Source organism: Pinus tabuliformis, chromosome J (assembly GCF_031772625.1).
Source record: "Pinus tabuliformis cultivar Carrire ecotype Pingquan chromosome J, CPIR1, whole genome shotgun sequence".
In the NCBI taxonomy this organism is placed as follows: domain Eukaryota; kingdom Viridiplantae; phylum Streptophyta; class Pinopsida; order Pinales; family Pinaceae; genus Pinus; species Pinus tabuliformis.
In genome coordinates this window covers 405,216,132-405,232,111 of record NC_142295.1, presented here as the reverse complement: position 1 = coordinate 405,232,111, position 15,980 = coordinate 405,216,132, and positions in this window count along the sequence as shown.

Below are 15,980 nucleotides of genomic sequence, written 5' to 3'. Positions count from 1 at the left end.
CTTTTGACATATTTTGAGTAAATTCATGGCTCATTTCATCATTATTGCTAGCAAACTTAGATCATTAAAATATACAAGGGTGATTAGTAATTTATCCTCATCCATCTTCATATAGAGATTACTTCCTGCCACCCTCTTTTTGAAGTTTTGTTATTGTAGATAGTGATCCAATCTTGCATACCACACTCTAGGAGCTTGTTTTAAATTGTATAATATCTTTTTCAACTTACATACAAAGTATTTTCCTTCTGCTAGATCAAAACCTTCTGGTTGCTCCATGTAGACTTATTCTTTGAGTTCCCCATTTAGAAATGCTAATTTTACGTCAATTTGATAGACTTTGAATCCTTTTGAGCATGCAAATGACAAAAAAATCTTTATAGCTTTCATACGAGTTACTGGTGCAAAGGTTTCTTCAAAATCGTTTCTTTCAATTTGTGAGTAACCTTTACAGAGAAGTCTTGCCTTATTTCTGATGATTCATCCATCTTCATTCATTTTATTTTTGAACATCCACTTAGTTCTGATTATGTTTTTATCCTTTAGATGAGGTACCGGTTCCCATGTCTCATTTTTCTCGATTTGAGACATTTCTTTTTCCATGGCTTCCACCTAATGAGGATCCTTACTTGCTTGAGTAAACGTTTCTAGTTCTTTCATAGAGAGGAGAGCAATATCATTTCTCTTTGGTGCACTTGTTATCCTTCTTCATGTTTGTATTCCTTCATCTACATTGCCAATAATATGCTCTTCCGAGTGATGTTTTTGGAGGAATTTTACTTTTGAAGGAGTTTGAGATGGTTTTTTTTCTTTTTCTTCATTTTTAGGTTCCTCTTTACTTTCTCCAATAAAAGAGTCAACTTCATGATCTTCAATTATCTTTTCTGGAAGCCCTTCATCAATCTTCACATCAGTGCTTTCCACTATTTTTCGTAGTTGATTATTGCAACGCTTGTAAGCTTTGTTTTTCTTAGAATACCCAAGAAATATTCCTTCATCACCCCAAGAATCAAATTTTCTTGGTGAGTCATCATTGATCTTTATGAAACATTTTATTCCAAAAATTATGAAGTATTTTACTGAAGCATGTCTTCCTTTCCATAATTCATAAGGAGTCCTCTCTTTGTTTGGGCTTAGTTGAGTCCAATTCAAGGTATAAACTGCTATCCCAATTGCTTCTTTCCAAAATTTTCGCTGTAAGTCAGCTACTAGTAACATAGTTCTGGCCATTTCTTAAACAATTTGGTTTCTCCTTTCAACGACCCCATTTTGCTTAGGTGTTCTAGCAGCGGAGAGCTCTCTTTCGATTCCAGGTTCTTTACAAAATCCATCAAATTCTTTTGATGTGAATTCTCCTCCTCTATCCGTTCTAAGACATTTAATTTTGGAATCCTTTTCATTTTCTACAAGAGCTTTAAGATTCTTAAAACATTCAAATGCTTCAGATTTATATTTTATGAAATATAACCACATCATTCTAGTATAGTTATCAACAAATAAAGAAAAATACCTTTATCCTTGGAGCGTTGGAGTTTTGGTTGTCCCACATAAATTTGCATGAATGATTTTTAGAGGTTTTGATGTGGAGAACTCCTTAGTCTTGTGGTTGGTTCTAGTTTGCTTGCCATGTTGACATGGGCCACATACAACTTGATCTGGTTTGGACATCTTTGGAATGTCCCTTACTGCATTGATTTTGCTGATATTGATCAAGTTATCAAAACTTGTATGCCCCAGTCGCTTATGCCACAACCAACTTTCATCTGTTTGACTTAGATAACATTTATCTTCTTGAATTTTGTTCAGAATGTAGACGTTATCTGATGTTCTAACTCCTTTCACCACAAGTTCTCCTGAGGAAGAGTTCCTTATTTCACAATTTTTAGTGTTGAAGACAACATTATGTCCTTAATCACAGATTTGGCTAATACTGAAGAGATTGTGTTTGAGCCCATCTATCAGTAAATCATTTTGAGTTTTCCTTTTCCAATAATAAGGGTAACGGTTCTTGTTCCAACAATTTTGGCAGACCCACTCCCGAAGGATACATTTCCTTCTTTTTCATTGAATGAGACAAAGTTCCTTTTGTCACCTGTCATATCTCTGGAGCACCCACTATCCACAAACCAAAGATTTTCCTCATTGTGAGCACATAGAGCTAAACTACATTTATCCGTATTGGGATTTTCATCTTTTGCTTCTCGACTTTTGAGGGGCAGTATGAGTATCGACGGTCCGATGGTGACAACCCTTTATGATTTGCGTAACTTCCGATACTCGGACGCGATTCTACATAAAGGTGTATTATAATGGAGCCGTTGGGTCCACATATTATATCGTAATTGGCGTTGTGAATGGAACATAATTATGTAAACATAATGATTTGCGATTATGCAATGGATGCGATATTATATTAAGTTGTATTGCAATGGTGCAGCGGGTCCGCAATGATATCGCAATCGCAGTTTTCAAGTGTGGCATTCCTTTGTGATACATAACTTCCGATGCGGATGCGATATTTCATTAAGGTGTATTATAATGGTCCAACGGGTCCGCATATTATATCGCAATCGGTGGATTTGTACGTGACAAGGCTTTAAAGCTAGCGATATGGTGGATGCGATATTTCTTTAGGGCGTGTTGTAATGGGACCATCAGGTTCGTAACTCATATCGCAATCAGGGATTTCAGTGTAACAAGGCTTCAATACTTGCGGCATAGCGGATGCGATATTGTATTGAGGTGTGTTGTATTTGAGTGATTGGGTCCGCAATGCATATCACAATCGGGGGTTTTGAGCAGTGTTACATAACTTAATATAATAGAACCGCCGATAAAGTTCCTCCGATGATATTGTTAACTCCTCTCGGCTCTTCCTCTTGGGCATATGCATTTTAAAGGGTTTCCAATGACTTCTTCCTCTTACTCTTGGGTTCTCGCTCCTGTGACTTCTCTGTGATTTCTTCTCAATCTTCTGCTCTTCCGGTAGCTCTTTTTCCGATGATGTGTTCTTCTTTGCTCCTTCAATATCGTTGTTTCTCATGTGGTTTCATGGATCTGCTTCTCCTTGGATTCACATCATCATTTGGTATTCTGAGATATTGCCATATTGACATCAATGACAATCTAGATCAACTATCTCCCCTTTAGCTCCAACCCTTAGCTTTACTTCGTCAAGATATATTTGGTTATACTTCACGGCTCCCAATGTCTTCTTCAACGAGCCCTGTCAATATTCAGTTATCCTTTCACTTTAGTCTCCACGTCCTGTCATCAATGACAACCTTGTTCTTCACATGAAGGTGTCACCACTGCGCTTCATGTTACCCAAACAAAACTTTTTCAAGGTCACCTCATGATGGCTTCAATGTATCATGGTCTTCAATGATCTCCACAAATATTCATTATGTTGCTTCACAAAGTTCTCCAATTTTGCCCTATTCTGTTCTCAAGAGAAGACTTCAACAAGCTCTATTTGTGTAATCCCAATAAATCAACACTTTGATCATGACAACTACGACAACTTCAACCACAACAACTTCAACCATGACAACTACGACAACTTCGACCACGAAAACTACGACAACTTCGACCACGGTAGGTTCAAACACGACAACTATGGAAACTTCAACTATGATTGCTACGACAACTTCGATCACAACAACTACGACAACTATGGAAGCTACGAACCAAAATTTCAACCACGACAACTTCGACCATGACAAATACGACAACGTCATTAGGAAAGTTCCAAGGTAGTCTTTCGACCATCAAATGAGATATTCCACGTCATCATCTAGTCTAACATAGTTACAGATCAAATGTGAACTATTATCTCAAAACGGGTAATCGAGTCCAAAATTCCCAAAATAACATGAAAAAATAACAAAAAAAAAAAAATATTCTGCATCACCATTTTTTTTTAGAGTAAATTTTCAATATTTTTTAAAAATAACAGTGAAAAACAATAGAAGCCATTTTGTTTGGTGCAAAAAACACCTTGAAATCGAAAAGTGTTTATGCCTGAATAACATCTTTTTCTTTTCAGGGTACATTTTCAACATTTTTTAATAATGATGTTAAAAATAAAATATCGTGACTCTGAAAAACTTTAAATTTTCAATGATTTTCAAGCATGACATTAACGATAAAATATCACATCTTTGAAAACACTTAAAATTCCAACGAATTTTAAGCATGACATTAAATTTAAAATATCACTTCTTTGAAAAACCTTAAAATTCCAATAATTTTCAAGCATGGTGTTAAGAAAAAATATTTATAATTGTTTTCAACCATAATATTAAAGATAAAATATCACGACTTAGAAAAACATTAAAATCTTGACAATTTTTCAACTATGGAATTAAAACCAAAGATTATGACTACAAAGCAATCTTAAATTTTCAAAATATTTCAAGCATGACATTATGGAAAAATTTTACGACTAAAAAAACTTTAAAAATAAACCCCTGAATGAACGAGTTATTATACTAAGAATAATTTAAAAAAAATGCTAAATGTATAGCGATTCTGAAATCTTGGCCTAAGACAACTTGATACATTGCAATTTTCATGAAATTCAGGCACTATGCCATGAAGTGTCCACACAAAAAAGTTGAGTAAGAAGACCTCGCGAGGAGCAGTAGGTGAATCCTTGGCTTTATAGTTATAGCTTGACTTCACCCTTACCGCATGCATGGCCAACACAATGATGGGGAGCATGTGGTACTTGTACTCAAGTGCATTGTTACACATGACATGGTGTTGAGAGTTTTTCAGTGACCTGGAGATAAAGACCTCAAGATGCATATTGAGCTGGGGGACGACAGAAGGTACAATGTGACTGATATTGGTACAACCACCTTTCAGAGGGAGTCATGATCCCCTCTCAAACTCAAGGATGTCATGTTTGTTCCAATCTTAAAGAAGAATCTCATCTCTATAACAGTTTTTGAAGACCTTGGTTATGATGTGGTCTTCAGCAAAGGAAAAGCATTCTTGAGACATATAGCCACTGTACAAGTGAAGCAAATCGAGGTTCATGTGAAGAACTTGTACAAGTTTGATGTGGAAGATTGTGCTACATTAAGAAGTAAGGCATAGAAAGTGCAACGCCGCAATGTCGATGAAATTTAGAACAAAAGACTTGGTCATTTGCATTATGGTGCCTTAAATATTATGTTGCAAATAACCACTAGCCTCCCAAAAGGATCACTTGAGAAACATGATGTATGAAAGGGTTGTACTATGGGGAAGTATGTGAAATCCACATTCCATGATTGACAAAGAAAATCACATGCAGTTTTGGAAAGAGTCCACTCTAATGTTTTTGGACCTTTCTCGATAGCCTCCACTGGTATACATAAGTACTATGTTATATTTGTTGATTATTTCTCTAGGAAGTGCTGGATTTTCTTCATGTAGAAGAAAAATGAGACATTCTCAAAGTTTGTAGAGTTCAAGGCACTAGTTGAGAAAGAGACTAGCAAGAAGGTGAAGGTTCTCAGTGTTGAAGGAAATGTAACTAGGTTCGGTCTTCATAAATGTACTTTTGATATTTGTATTTATTCAAGAAAATAAATATTATATTTATAATATATGTCAATGAGTTTCTTGCTCATTGAAATAGGTCTAGCACATGTTGGAGTGCTATAGGTGAGTCAAATAGTCAAAAGAAAATGTTGAAGACCTTAAGAGCATGTTGCACCATATATATGTTTGTATAAGAGTCAAAGAATATCCCTCCAAGCAAAGTCAAGTTTCCTCCAAGCATGTGACACCACCAAAGAAACCAACTGATGTAAAGACAGCAAGTCCGCCGACAAACAGTCTTCAAGTCAGCCTTCTAGTCGGCCTAAAACAAGGGACAATTCTCTATATAGAGAGGTTTTCCACTCCACTATAACGTCAAGAATTTGTCTCTGAAATCAATGAAGGTAGAAGGCAAGTAAAGGGTAAAAGGAGGACAAGAAAAAGGGACTCCAACGCAGGGAAGAAAGGAGTAAGAAAACTGAAGTGTTATAGGGCTAGTTACAACCACACATGCGAGAAATTGAGAGTTGTCTCTGCGGTTATGACAACAGTAACATACAGTCCCCCATATCTCATTGTTTAGGGTTAAAACTAGGCCTACAAGGCAACTCACTCAAGCATGGAAGAAGGTTATACACCCGGAGGGAGAAGGAGAAGTTTAACATAGTTCTTGTGAGGAGATTCCCTCACACGTGCGAAGATCTAGGGTTGCATTACCACTGCTCTAAGTCTGCAATATTTGTGAAAGAGAAGAAAGCTCGGTTGGGAGGCAACAACGTCATTTCCTTAAGTTAGAAAGGCTCCATCACAATCGAAGGAAGAGAATGTCAAGGGACATTCTAGAGTGTACAATCAAAGGTCTCTACAGTTGTCAGAAGAAGTGTCGAAGGAAGAAAGACAAAGTGCTGGAAGGAGGAGGATGAAGTGTTACAAGAAGAAGTAATGTTGAAAGGGCTTGACTTGTGCTTGGAAAGTGTTGCAATAAGAAGTAATATTGAAAGGGATTGACTTGTGATTGGAGGATATTCTTGTCAAGGGTCTAGGGTTTTTCATTGATCAATAAGAAGCTTCAATAAGAGAAACTTACTAAAGGGTTTTCCTCTCAATAGAAGAGAGGTTTTGGCCCTAGCAGAGAGCCAACATCTTGTGTTCTTGTTCTTATGTTTTTGGTAGAAGTTTGATGAAGTGCACACACATGCATTAATAATAAGAAGAAGAAGATTAAGTTAACAAGAAAAAAGTAAAAATACTCCACAAATTGTTATCAAGTCAATAATAATCACATTACACCTAGTTTCCCTTGATTATTCAACATGGAATCAAAGCTAAGGTGACACATCAAGGAAACGGAATCTCAAGAACACTCATCAAGGAAGGACATCTACAAAAGTTGAAGCATCAAGCCAAGAAGTCTCAATCACATCAAAGGACAAGAACATCTACCATCTATCATTCATCAAGGAAGGCTACAAAGCAAGGAGAAGAGCCTTACACAAAGGCACCTACAAGAAGACAAAATCAAATAAGGACCTACATCAAACTACAAGTCATCAAGAAAATCTCATCATCAAGCAAGTCCACTTGGAGAAAGAAACTTGAAGAACATCAAGATCTAAGGAAGGCAAGCCATCAAGTATTCAAGGAGAAAGAAAGTCTACTAAATCTCAAAATCTATCAAGTAAGTATATGTCCCCTTCTGAATACATCAATGTATTTTTGCAAGGAAAGCAATAAATTGGTAGGTACCAATAACTTTCTTGCATGGAAGAAGAGGATTGATTTACCTCTCAAGGAGAATGAACACCTAGAACACACCAAAGAGAATTTAACATTCCTTCTAAGGAAAAAACTCAAGTCCTATCGAAGTACAATAAGGATGAGAGAAGATATCAAAGGATTATAATAGAATCCATCTAAGACTCTCTCATTCCTTGTGTCTCCAAACTTGAAACATCAAAAGAAATCTATCATAAACTAGTAGAGCTATTCTCGGTAAGCACAATTGGAGAAGTGATATCTCTTTGAAGTGAGTTGTACAAGATGAAGATATCAAATGAAGCAATAGCTCCCTACTTCATGAAGATCTCTAAGATGAGGGATCAACTTGAAGAGCTAGGGGAAGTCATGTCTGACAGATAAATGACAACCGTAGTACTCAATGCTCTACCTGAGGATTGAGGAAACTTCACATCAAGCATATATTCCAAGAAGGAAGCCACCCCACTAAGTGAAATGTGGTCTCTGTATAAGATAGAGGAAACACGACTTAAAGCAAAGGAAGATGTGGGATCAAAGGAGAAATAATTTTCTACCATGGCTAAGAGAAAGGGAAAATTTGGCAAATTTGGTCCACAAAGAACAAACAACAAAGGTATGTCCAAAATCCAATGTTATGGATGCCAACAATATGGACACTACAAAAGGAATTGTCCTAAACTAAAGAAGGACAACAACAACAAAAGAAAAAGAGAAGAAGCTCACATGACTCAAGAGGTGAAAGAAGAAGAAAAAAAGAAAAAGAAGGAAGATCCTCCAGATCTCTACTATGACTAAGTCAAACTCTTTACTTAAAGTATTCTTTCAAAGTTTTGAGTAAGATAGAAGCATGTAGGAATAGAATAAAATTGCATGGCTAGAAACATATTATAAAATCTAGAAGCATGAAGTACATAGAGATATAAATACTCACGAAGAAAGAGCATTTATAAATGAGAACAAAATGCATGGTTAGAAATATCTTCTATAATATAGGAGCATGGTATATATAGCTCAAGATATTCATGTCGAAGGAATAGGACCTCATCCAAAATGAAAGAAAATTTCTCATGATTAAGAATCTTAGAAAACCTCCATCATAAAAAGGAAAGAAACATTTGCAGGGTAAGGGTCATCAAGATCCTATGATGGGATCTTCAAAAGAATATTCATAAAAGAAGATGTGTCATTAGGAGTCCCATTCATGGGATTCAAGAAAATGATGATATGCAGGAAAGCTAAGATGAAGCAAGAAGGGCCACACCAAGGACAACCATATGAAGCTAAGATGATCAAAGGAGAATCAAGATGAGGTATGTATGCATCAAAGTTTAGTCATGTTATCATTTGTATATTGTTGAGTCATGGGAATTGTTCTATAACATGATAAAATAGGAAATAATATCTTTCACCAATGACATGCTCGAAGGCATGTACTACAATGCAATGAAGGTCAACAAAAGAAAATACTCACATAAGGAGTATAAGATTGATGACTAAGAAGCAAGTAAAGAAGAAATGCTAACTGGTCCTAGAAGCAAGCAATGAAGAAGTGCTCTCACAAGGAGAAGAAATTGGTTGACCAATATATCCAAGAAGAAGCAAATGAAGAAAGAGATCAAGCATGTGAAGAACAACATGATCACCAAGAATCACTATCTGACAAGATACTTTGAAGACATCTCCCGAAAGAAGACATGACAACTCTGACAAAGGAAGAAAAAGATCAAAGGGCCCTTGACACCTATGAGGGCCTTGGAGATATGAAAGGTGTAGATAATTGATTCTACTCTACGAAGATGTCATGGTGAAGAAGCCATCCAGAAAAAACACCATTTAATGTTGAAGCAATATCAAGATGAATTCATGAAGGCTACTAGATCAAAGCATGGGAACAAGAAAGTACAAAGAAGCATCCATGTGAAGAGTAGTCTGAAGCATAGACAAGATGACAAAGAATGACCAGATGAAAAGAGAACCTGACATATGACAAGAAGGCCACTTTCTGCGAAGGAAGTAATGACATGACAAATCAGGAAGGAAAGTGATCGATGGATGGTTCCCTACCAAGAAGAAGTATGACCAAAGACTTCATGACATCAAAGGAAGGAAGATGATCAAGCCGCTGGAGGACCCACGAAGAAGAAATTGTTGATGAATGGACAAGTCCCTAGCTAAGAGGGAGTTATAAAAAGTTCCCAATTACAAAGGAACTTGGACAAGCACCTTGTCAAAGGATACTTGGGCATGTCTTCCCCAATTGAGAGAAAGCAGCAGACACAACATTTTTGTCTTCACTTGGGAAGAAAGAATGGGAGGATTGGGTAATCATTTGGCATCCGATACTCTTTTAGGATCTGTAGGGCATCCAAGACAAGATTAGGCAAGAGGACTAATATTATTTGAGGGCTGGGAACCCAAGATAAGAATAGTCCTAGAGGGTCATACTCAGTGAACACCTAGGTGGGTATGTACCTTGAGAGACAATGACTAAGGTGTCTATAATTCATTGCTATTGCCAACATTGTGCTCTAACTTATTGAGAGATAGAGCTGCCAGTCAAGGCCTCGTTGTGGAAACAATGTTGGTTATTATGATGCTATAACATATGGATTTCCAATCCAATTTCTCTTATGCGAATTCTTCAAGATTGAAACATAGCCAGAACATCTTGTAATGTTGTATGAATACCTCCCTAATTAAGAGGGAGTGTTAAAGGAAATTTAACTAGGTTCGGTCTTCATAAATGTACTTTTGATTTTTATATTTATTCAAGAAAAGAAATATTATTTTTATAATATATGTCAATGAGTTTCTTTCTCATTGAAATAGGTCTAGCACATGTTAAAGTGCTATAGGTGAGTCAAATAGTCAAAAGAAAATGTTGAAGACCTTAAGAGCATGTTGCACCATATATATGTTTGTATAAGAGTCAAAGAATATCCCTCCAAGCAAAGTCAAGTCTCCTCCAATCATGTTACACAACCAAAGAAGCCATCTAAAGCAAAGATAGAAATTTGGTCTACAAATAGTCTTCAAGTTGGCCTTCTAGTCAACCTAAAAGGAGGGACAGTCCTCTATATATAGAGGTTTTCCACTCCACTATAACGTCAATAATACCTCTCTAAAATCAGTGAAGGAAGAAGGGAAGTAAAGGGTAACAAGAGGAAAAGAAAAAGGGTCTCCAAGGCAGCGAAGAAAGGAGGAAGAAAACCAAAGTCTTAAAGGGCTAGTTACAGCCACACGTGCGAGGAAAGGAGAGTTGTCTCTATGGTTATGACAGCAATAACTTACAATCTACCATATATCATTGTTTAGGGTTAAAAATAGGTTTACAAGGCCTCTCATTCAAGCGTGGAAGAAGGCTATATAAGCGAAGGGAGAAGGAGAATTTTAAAATAGTTCTTGTGAGGAGATTCCCTCACACATGCAAAGAACTAGGGCTGCATTACTGCTGCTCTAAGTCTCCAATATTTTTGGAAGAGAAGAAGGCTCGGTTGAGGCAACAAGGTTATCTCCTTAAGTTAGAAAGGCTCCAACACAAGCGAAGGAAGAAAAGGTCAAGGGACATTCTAGAGTGTACAATTGAAGGTCTCTACAGTCGCTAGAAGAAGTGTCGAAGGAGGAAAGACAAAGTGCTGAAAGGAGGAGGACGAAGTGCTGCAAGAAGAAGTAATCTTAAAAGGGCTTGAATTGTGCTTGGAGGATATTCTTGTCAAGGGTCTAGGGTTTGGCATTGATCAATAAGAAGCTTCAATAAGAGAAACTTACTAAAGGGTTTTCCTCTCAAGAGAAGAGAGGTTTTGGCCCTGGCAGAGAGCGAACATCTTGTATTATTGTTCTTATGTTTTTGGTAGCAGTTTGATGAAGTACACACACATGCATTAATAATAATAAGAAGAAGATTAAGCTAACAAGAGAAAGTAAAAAGACTCCACAAATCGTTATCAAGTCAAGAAGAATCACACTACACGTAATTTCCCTTGATTCTTCAACACTTAGGAGCGACAATGGAGGTGAGTATGTTTCGAATGACTTCAAAAATTTATGTGTGAAAGAAGGCATTCGAGGAGAGTTGATAACACACCACAACCCACATCAGAATAGGGTAGCCTAGAGAAAGAACCACAACATTGTTGGAGTTGCGAGAGCTATGCTACATGACCAAGGCCTACCACTACATTTGTGGGAAAAGGCATGTTACACAACAGTCTACTTGCAAAATCAGAGTCCTCATCAGATTCTTGGTATGATCACACTAGAGGAATCTTTCTCAGGAAAAAAGCCAGATGTGTCGCACTTCAGAATTTTTGGAGCCTTTGTTTACTGCCATTTCTCTAAAGAATCAAGGAAGAAGCTTGAGCTCACAACATAGTTGAGAGTTTTTGTGGGTTACACCAAAAATCCACACAATTACCACGTGTACTTGCCATCCCTTAGAATGACAGTTGTGTGAAGGTATGTACATTTTGATGAGGAGAAAACAATGCAGTTCTCTCTTGAGAGGGAGATTCAGATCCCACCAGAAGAGGATATTTTAGATCCAAAGGAGGAGCCTCAGGAAGTTGTGGAGTAGCCATAAACTGAGGAGCAGAGAGTGGAGACATCCTCTCAAGTAGAACCATCAAGAGAAGGGAGAAAAAGAACCAAGGAAGTTGATAGACTTGTGCATGATGCAAGGGAGAATGTGGGAGTTCCTTCAAATTTGCGTTGGAAAAGGAGGTCACTTGAGAGGTACACTAGCTACGTGGCTCTAATGACCGAGCTTGTAGAGACTGAGCCATCCTCTTTCGAGGAAGCAGTAGAGAAACCTGTTTGGGTTGATGCAATGGTGGAGGAAAATGAAACCCGTTTGCGTTGATGCAATGGTGGAGGAATATGAATCCATTGTAAAGAAAAGTGTTTGGGAAGTGGTCCCGAGACTAGTAAATAAATTGGGAGTGGGTTCAAGATGGATCTTCAAAGTTAAGCATGAAGCAGACGAATGCATAGAGAACTATAAAGTGGCCAAACGATTCTCTCAAGTTGAGGGAATTGACTATGAGGAAATGTAACAACCCTGATGAAAATTCCATGTAAATAAATTTAATAAAGGAAAAATAATAACCATGGTTATGGGACACTTATTCCAAGATTAATGTTGGGAAAAACATCCTAGTGTAGGTGTTCATTTGGTTTATTATGGCTAAGGAAAATGGCAAATAAAATGGTAAAGGCTTTGGAAAGGAAAAATGACATTTTTGGCAATTTATTTATAAAAATAATGAAATTAGGAGAAAAGGAAGGTGAAAGGTTACATGTTTCATGTGAGGAGGCAAATGAAGGAAAATAATGGAAAATTGAAGAAAATAGAGGCCTCATTAATAAAAAGGCTTCTGAGGATCACTTGGTACCTTTTGTTAGTTCAGTTTTGGAGCTCTCTCTCTCTCTCTCTTGGACACTTAGAGTTTTCTTGGAGAACTCTAGCATTGGATCAAGAAGAGAAAAGAAGGCAAAGGGAACCAAAGATCAAGCAGGATCAAGAAACTACAACAGGATTATTTGCAGGTATCGATTTGCATGTGTGCTTTTCCATGCTAGTTTTGGCATGCATGGTTATGCATGTGAGTTCTTGGTTCTTTTGCTATTATTGGCATGGGTTTTTCCATCTATGACTGTTTTTTTCAACGTAGCCTTTCCATTTCTAGATAGCCATGGTGTGATGGTTTTTCATGTTTTTGGTTGAGCTAATTTCCGAATGGATTCGAAGCTAAGTGAGGTGGATCTCTGAAAGGAAGAAAACATGTACTAGTGATCCCTGAACCAGACTGTGGATTGCAGCAAAGCCATGACCTAGTGACCCTGAACCCAAATTTGGGTTGCGGGAAAGCCATATTTGGTGTTGCCTCGGTGGGCCTAGGAATCCTCGACCGCTGAATGGCTGGCGGTAAATCCTAGAGGTGGGTGCTCTCAATCAGGCCTAGGAATCCCAGAATGGGATATACGGTAAAGGCTGGAGGGTGGAGTCTCGATTAGGGCCTAGTGATCTGGTGTGGATTGCGGTAAATCCCAGAGATTGGTTTCTCGAATAGGCCTAAGAATCCTCGACTGGTGAATGGTGGGATATATGGTAAATCCTAGAGACTAGGAGACAAAAAATTCCTCACAGTGTAGGTGGAGGGATCGGGTGGCATCCATGCTTGTTTTTGCCTAGTGATCCAGTGAGGATTGCAGTAAAGCCTAGTTCTATTGATGAGGGTGAGGTGGTGTATCCTTGGGAATCCCTAGTTGAGTTTTGGTTATGAGTCCCACATTCATGCTTGGAAAATGGCACGAGGGTGATTCGCTGAAAGAAAGATATGGTTCAACCAATCTATGGTCGGGTGGTTCATGGAAGTCCTATACCTAGTTGGATTTTTCATTCATTAATAAGAGTTCCTTTCCTTGGTATTTTATTAGAAAATGTATTGGTTCATATGTGGACTTTATGGTTGATGTATCCTTATTACTTCTGTTGTTTATATGTTGGTTATGAATATGTTTTATGGCAGTGATGATGTATGGCTCTCATCATGTTTGGATTTGTAAATGAATGAACAATGAATATATGACCTAATAGATGATAATGCAACTAATGTGATAAGGTATGAATGCTTCTTAGTGATTCTCAGATAAGTATGAGACCCCTATGTTCAGATCTGTTGTTATGACCTGTATAATGCATATTTGTGACATGCTTTGAAAAATGTCTGTCATAGCTAGTAGGGGTCCAGTGAAGCCCTTGTTTAAGTATTTTCATTTGTATCATTGTTTTTATGTTACTTTTCATTTCTGGAAGTTTCCTGGAGTTCTAGGAAATGGCCTGAGTCCTGGCCCTGAAAAAGTGGCGCAAAATCTAGAGTCGCTGGCATGGAACTATGTGGAAAAGTCCCCAGTCATTTTGTCTCAGGGGCTGGTCACTTGGATGGGTTGGATGGTTCCTGGGAGTTTTTTTGCATGTGTAGAAGGTCAGGTTGGCTATGTTCCATGGGTTCCACTTCCTTAGCTAATTAATAGGGAGTTGAGTCATATCATAATAACTCTTCGTCACATGTTAACCCAGTTGGCAGGTTACTTGGGTAGATGTGGGAGGAGGTTGTTACAGAGTGGCATCAAAGCATGGTTCAACCCTTTTGACTAGATGGGCGGTGTGTTAGTCATGCCTTCATTTCGATTTCATATGTGTTCCTTATACTCGTGGTCTATGCACTTGTTGCGTATCCATGGTGTTGGTCATGATTGCGTTTATGTCGCCATGTGGAAGTTGATGGTGTGTTGTTGGATTTGTTGATCATGAATATAGGTTGGTTATGCATTGGTTATGCATGACGGTGTTTGTATGTATCGTGTGTGCATGAAAGTTGTACGTATGTTGATTATGCATACATTGACATGGTTGTATTTTTCATGCATGAGGTCATGATGTGTGGTTGATAGGGTCATGCATTGATGACTCGTCTTTGTTTAGGGTGATATCTATATGTTGTTATGATTATGTTTATACTTTACTTTGCTAATATGGTTGATCTTGTAGATGAGATATCCTCCCTGAGCTACACAGAGCTATGTTGATTATGATTATATTTTTGTTTAGCTGTCATGGTATGTGTTAGCCTCCTGCTGCAGCAGGTATTCATTTTTCATGATTGACATTTTTACATGCCAAATATGTCATACTTTGCAAGCTGTAGTGTTCCATATTTCCAGATGAGGCCAAAGAAGAAAGCCATAAAGTGTCCTGGTCCAAATGCCACTGTTGTATTCCATTTTTGGTGAGTTTTTCAGTTAAGGGAAGGCCAAACAGCTAAATCTTGGCCTCCCTAGGTTTCAATTTCCGGTTTTAGAATATAGAGAATGTATCTGTCCAAACAGTTCAATCTTGGCAGATCTGTAGATAGGTAGAGAATCAAAGGGACCCAACTGCTTAATCTGGGCCCTGGCAGAAATAAGTGTAGATTTAGGTAGGAAAAATTCAAAAGAAAAAATTGTAAATCTGGGTTTGCAAGTCTAAGTGCACCCAATTCAAAAGAAGAAAAAATGTTAGGAGAGTAGGCTAGGTAGGTAGCTGTGTGGTTGCAGAATGATAATTTATGATCAATTTTGTGGTACACAGTGTTATATTTTTACAGATCACAGTGCAGGCAGTTTTCATGCAAAGGAGCTCAAAGCTGGACATAACTAACTCCCCCCTTCTTCTAATTCCCCAAGTCCCTTACTAACTTCCCAAAGAGGTCAAGATCTGCTTGATTCCTCTTAGTTTCATCATCATCCATATCAGTTGCCTTGGTGAAGATCTGCTTGACTCAAGGATTTTATTTTTTCAAATTCTTTTCCCCAAAATTAGCCTAAGGTCCCTGACCTTAGCGCTTGCTTATCACCTTCATATTAACTACTAACAATATTGTATAGCTCCCTATCAGTTTTCCCCTTTCCCCTATTAAAACTTTGTATATAAAATTCCCCTATGTGAATATCCCCTCCTTGGCAATATAGCCATATTTTTATAAGTCCGGGAAAAAACGGTCCATCCGGGGCTGTTTTTAGCCCATCCGTGTCTTAAAAGGGATTAATCCGACACCTGGCTAGATTGATAACCTCTCCCCTAGCCCTAAACCCTCAAAAACCCCCTTTTCCGCCCCTAAACCAAAGTTTTGTGCACAAATACATTGACT